This window comes from Papio anubis, chromosome 11, assembly GCF_008728515.1.
Source record: "Papio anubis isolate 15944 chromosome 11, Panubis1.0, whole genome shotgun sequence".
Lineage (NCBI taxonomy): Eukaryota > Metazoa > Chordata > Mammalia > Primates > Cercopithecidae > Papio > Papio anubis.
In genome coordinates this window covers 34,133,871-34,140,003 of record NC_044986.1, presented here as the reverse complement: position 1 = coordinate 34,140,003, position 6,133 = coordinate 34,133,871, and the positions used below count along the sequence as shown (strand labels likewise).

Sequence of the window (6,133 nt, the reverse complement as noted above, 5' to 3'; positions counted from 1 at the left end):
ATCCTGTCTGATGGGCATTTAGGTGATGGGCATTTAGGTTGATTCCATGTCTTTACGATTGTGAATAGAGCTGCAGTGAACATACATGTACATGTGTCTTTATGGTAGAACGATTTGTATTCTTTGGGTACAGACCCAATACTGGGATTGCTGGGTCGAGTGGTAATTCTGTTTTAAGTTCTTTGAGAAATCGCCACACTGCTTTCCACAGTGACTAAGCTAATTTCTGTTCCCACCAGCATTGTATAAGCATTCCCTTTTCTCCACAACTTCACCAGCATCTGTTATTTCTTGACTTTTATTCGTAGCCATTCTGACTGGTGTGAGATGATATCTCATTGTAGTTTTGATTTGAATTTCTCTAGTGATTAGTGATGTTGAGTATTTTATATGCTTCTTGGCCATGTAGCTTCTTTTGGCTAGGGACCTGTAAGTCTCCCTAAGTTTCTTGCACTTACTAAGCCTTCAACAAATGGTAGAAGAGTCAATTCTCTTGGTGTTTCAGAAGAAAACAATATCACAGCCCCTCTCCAATGGATAGTACTATAAATCTTAAAATGAATTTTCATTCAGAGTAATACACACAAGCCAAAGTTTTGTAGATATGTAACATCTGTCAACTTTTTGTGTTATCTACTTGTTTTCCGAAACACTGCTTCTGGTTTTAAAGGTAACTGCCCATAGTGTTTCACTAATAACATTTTAAGCATTACAAGTTCAACACTGAAGGTCAAATGACAATGAACTTTCAGTGCTTCCAAAAGCAGGGGCAGAGGGCAACTGCTGAGGGGGACATTGTATAGCCTAACCTTCTCAGAATTTGATTTAAAAGTATGATCTTCACAGCGTTGGCCAGCAATATCATGGTCACTCCCTACGTCATTCCCTGGGAGAAAAACAGCCCTAGGTTACCTAAACACTGTTGGCTAAGACCAAATATTTATTAACATCCTAAGCAGCCCCATAATCAAGCCAACACTGATAGGGACAAAGAAGGTGCCATGTGCAGTTTTTCTCTATGTCCCCGCAATATCTGATCTGAATTTTAAAAAGGGCAATTACTGGGGGAGAAGGAAGCCTATATATTATGTAGGATCCAAGTCTCAAACTGCTTTCCTAGGGAGTGTGAGGTTCTTGGAGATTAAGTGCAGTACCTTTCTGTCTTGAGTCCTGTAGGTTGCCCTTCTAATTTAACGCCAGTCTTGAAATAAACAGAATGCTTTCCAAGTCATCGCTAATTTTAACACTTTGGCTTAGAATTGATTCAACACTGCCTCCTTGCTGAATGGATAATTCAAGCAAAAGACTCAAGAGCTGGATGCTACCCAGACAGGTAGGCAGCCAGATGAAGTGAGTGCCCAGGGAAAGGGCAGTAAGGGTCAGAAGAGAAAGAGGCTGGTGTTGTCACTGCCTCCTGCCTTCCTTATGACTGTCTGTTCAGGAGTCGTCCTAGCATCTCCCTTCTGCCGTGCTCCCTTTCCTGAAACCTTTTCTTCAAAAGAAGTGGAAAAGAGGAACAGGGAACCCGTATAGCAACAGCATCACCTGGAATGAATTCCTTTAGAACATACTGTCTTGGAAATCTAAAGCCTGCAGGGCTGGACAGGCAAGAAGAGCAGTGAGCACTGCATGAACCTATAAGCAAATCAGCATGTGGATGGTTTTTTGTTTTTTGGGTTTTTTTGAGACAGTCTTACTCTGTTGCCTAGGCTGGAGTGCAGTGGCACGATCTTGGCTCACTGCAACCTCCGCCTGCTGGGCCAAGGTGATTGTCCCACCTCAACCTCTCAAGTAGCTGGGACCACAGGTGTGCACCAACATGCGCAGTGAATTTTTATAGAGATGGGGTTTCGTTGTGTTGGCCAAGCTGGTCTCGAACTCCTAGGCTAAGCAGTCGGCCTCCCAAAGTGTTGGGATTACAGGCATGAGCCACTGCACCAGGCCACACATGCTTATTTTACTCAGTCTTGCCCCTGAATACCCAGAAGGCCTAAACTTAGGAAAAAGTCAGGGGAGGGATGAGTTTATCATTCTTTGCACTCAAGCACAAAGTGCTTTGGAGTCGTTATATTTGGGTGAGTGCTTGCACTATGAGTAGGATATTATTTAGAAGCTGAGTTGTGTGCTGAGCAAATACTTCTTTAAAAATCAAAGCTGTATGAAGAGATCTGTTCTAGAGTCACAGTGTGGCTAAATAGTGTGCTATAAGATAAGCATAGGGCTCCTGAGGTGGTGCTGTTCTCCCACTGTAATGAGTTTACTGTTCTTGCTAAGGAAAGTGATCCTTTATCAACCTCTCCTCTCAAATGAACTGGCTTGTTTCCTGAGTGTGCCTTCATGGAACCATGTCTCCTCTTCCCTCAGTTCTCTCCTTCCCTCCCTTATGTATGACTCCTCCCATAATCCACACACATGGATTGAACCAAGTGAGGATATTTATCTGCTTCCTACCTCATAGAAGGGCATAGAGTGGACAGGGTCTAAGGTTAGTTCCTGAACTGAGTACCCACACATGCAGAACTTTATTTAAAGCTGCTGAAATTTTTGTATAACAGATAGATCAATAGGACTGAAAACTGATGGTTTTACCTACTTGTTGAACGTGATTAAGTTCCATGGCACCATTTTAAAATTGTGCTGTATAGTTTTTGTATGTTGCTTAAGAAGCAGTTTAGCCTAATGGTTAAAAGCATGGCCTCTGGAACTAGATTGCCTCTGTATGCCTCAGTTTCCTCATCTGGGAATAATAATAGTTCTACCTCATGGGGTTGCTATGAGGATTAAATTATTTAATTTAATTAAATGATTTCATACAACTCTGAATTGTACTTGACACTTAGTACTCAAATATTAACTGGGCCCATCATTATCATTACAGATGTTGTTTACAAGCACTTGCCTTTGAGATTTGTTTAGCTTTTTTATTAAATTATGAGCGGCATAGTAGAACAATACATAGGCTTGGGCCTGGAATCAAATTCTAGCTTTGCCTGTTACTAGTTTTGAAACTTTGAGTAAATTACTTGATGTATCTGGTTTTAATATTCTTATATGTAAATTATTTTTAAAAGGATTTTGCTTAGTGTTGATATACACACGTTTAACACAGTTATGGAAATTATTATTTTTACTATTGTCATAGATAAGAAATTAGCCCCTGGGTTGCTGGAGGGTGGTAATGGTTAGGCAAACTCTCTTTGAAGTCTGCTTGATCTGGCCTCTTGCAGGCATGTACTCCGAAATATTTTTCAAATGGAAAAGAAGGCAGAGAACACAATTTTCAAAATATCTAGAGGCCTCCGAGAAGTCTTTGTAGAGATCTATAAAATCTCAAGGCAATTTAAAGGTAATAAGACAACTTTATTAATAATTAAAATGTAAATGTTAATGATAGCCCTTTGTATACCTATATTATCTTTTTCTGAATAATAGAAAATGTTTTAGAAACACTATTCTCTCCACATCCTGGGGCCGCAGCCTTCTCCAAAGAAACACAAAGAAGGAAATGAATTGCCTTAGCAAAAAAACAAATAAAGACACTCCAAATAACAGAAGAATGGGAAAGCTACAGACCTTGAAGTCAGAAGAAAATTTCCTCTCCTTGCCCTGTTTCTCCTTAAATGGATCACCAGTACAGTCTCTTACTTCTAGAGCCATGTTAAGCCTTTTTCCCCTAAGTTGTAATGTCCTTTTGGTTGCATCATGTCCTAAGATGCAAGATGGTACAAGATGAAGGTATATGAAGAGATAATGAAGAAAACAAATTCAATGTATTTGCCAAGAACACAGTCTTTTAAATAACTCTTAAAGGGTTCGTTTAGAACAATGTAATAGATTGTGGTAATCTAGTACACAAAGCTAGTAGGAATCTCATGTATTAATAATATTTCAACATTCAGCAGTAGAGGGCAGCACTGTCCTTTTGCAAAATGTTGCGCACTCGAGAAGGAAAAGAAAGGCAAAGCTCCTGACCCCTCTATCTGTGTTTACTTTTACCATAAAAAGAAAGAAAAAAAAAAAGAATTGGAGTATTTTTATTATGGTTTAGGTGATGATGTATAAAGAATGTCAGAGCCTGGATTGCCTGGAAGTGGTACACCGGTAATGCGAAAAACACGGAAGGTTTGAGGTCCCCCACTCAGGATATGGGTTCTGTCTAGCAAAGATAAACAGTAGCTTGACCCTGGGTAATCAGATAGGGTTATCGTATGAACAGACTTAATGCTCCTGCACTTTCTGGATAGAAGTCAATCTACTGAAATAGCAGGATGTGGTTTTAAAAAATGTGTGTAACTCGTATAGTCTTAGCCCTTTCTGCTGTGTTAGTGTTGCTCTCTGTTATACATGGGTCAGGTCAGAACTATCTCAAATACAGTATGTGTATTATGACTTTAAGAAATGGTGTCAGACATGATGGGTAAGGAATGTCTTTCATGGGACTGCAGTTGGCTAAATGGCTGTGTATAAATAGTGAAATTGAAGCCTTGTATGCTCGTCCTCATTCTATCACAGTATGATTTGAGTTTCCCTAACCAGTAAATAGCAAAAAAAAAAAAAAAAGATCTGTTATTTTGTACTAAAAGTTACTTGATGCTCTTTAGCAGGATGACAGAATAATTCTAATTTTAGCAAATATAAAACCATGGTAATTCTAGCACATTTGGATTCTGTTTAACCCTGAAAACACTTTTGGCAGCAAATCTTCAATGCCAATTTAGATAAATCCCACTAGGAATAAGCACTGAAAGACATTGAGTCTAGTTCCCAGCTCTACCATGTGAAGTTGGGCAAATTACAACCTCTGAGCTTTTATTTCGCCTGTTAAATGGAGATAATACCTCCTAGATTTATTAAAAGGGTCAATTTAGAAAATATATATTAAAATGGTTTGAAAGCCACTTAAGTACCTAACAAATATTTCTATCCCTGTAGCTGAAAAAGATTCCTGCCTAGAAGACTTTATGACTCTTCTCATTTGGTATCATTCTATTGCCTGAGATTGTTAATTAACTTTTATGCATACTTAATATTTTCTCCCAACTTGGTTGCTAGTTCCTTGAGAACTGAAACCATCAATTGCACTTCTTGGTATCCTCCACAACAAGGTATCTAGGTACTCAAATATTTGTTGGTTGATTAAAAACATAAACCGCAAGACATAATTAACTCTTTTTTAAATTGTGGTTAAAAACATGTATTTACCATCTTAACCATTTTTAAGTATACTGTATATTAGTGTTTACTATATGCACATTGTTGTGCAACACATCTCTAGGACTTTTTCGTCCAGATTTCTTTTTTTTTTTTTTTTTTTTTTTTTTTGAGACAGTCTTGCTCTGTTGCCCAAGCTGGAGTGTAGTGGCACCATCTTGGCTCACTGCCACTGCTGCCTCCCAGGTTCAAATGATTCTCCTGCCTCAGCCTCCTGAGTAGCTGGGATTACATGTGTCTGCCACCATGCCTGGCAAATTTTTGCATTTTTAGTAGAAATGGGGTTTTACCATGTTGGCCAGGGCTGGCCTGGAACTCCAGACCTCAAGTGATCCACCCGCCTCAGCATCCCAAAGTGCTGGGATTACAGGCTTGAGCAACTATACCTGGCCTAGCCATTTTCTATAAACCTGAAAATAGATGCCAGAAAAGAAGGTGCTGCTATAAAATGCTTTCATGAGTGATTTATGTCTAACATACAATTAAACATTTATGAGCAGGAAATTATCAGGTTAAAATATAAACTCGCTTGCCAATTATTTGATTTTCAGGATATCTGCCTTTTGTTAATTACTGAAAATAAAGTATTATTTCTAATCACTATTGGTATCACAATAGCATTTTTATTTGGCCGGTATGTGTGAGGCCTGGAGTATGGAGGAAAACTGTCCCAGAAAAGGACCTTGCATTGGCTGTAGAGAGTTCTGGAATGCTCAGGATGGCAAGATTGTATTTAACTCTTAAAAACAATGCACCTTTTCAAGCACAGATTTTCATCTGATGTCGTGACTATCAATTATGTCAAATTTGTTTGATATATTTAAAAATTGGTTTTCTCCTTTGCACAAAATAAATTCTAGATGTATAGATTTAAATATTTTAAACAATATTGGGAAAATAATATTTTAGAAACATAGTATTA

The 6,133-nt window shown here is 38.5% G+C and overlaps 1 long non-coding RNA gene across 1 annotated transcript; it reads left to right on the top strand.

Moving 5' to 3' along the window:
- Positions 1-1,823: 1,823 nt before the first annotated feature.
- Positions 1,824-5,814, top strand: LOC103887677. The gene is made up of 2 exons (XR_002524399.2): positions 1,824-3,346; positions 3,433-5,814. It is a non-coding gene; the product is annotated as an uncharacterized LOC103887677 (long non-coding RNA).
- Positions 5,815-6,133: the final 319 nt, after the last annotated feature.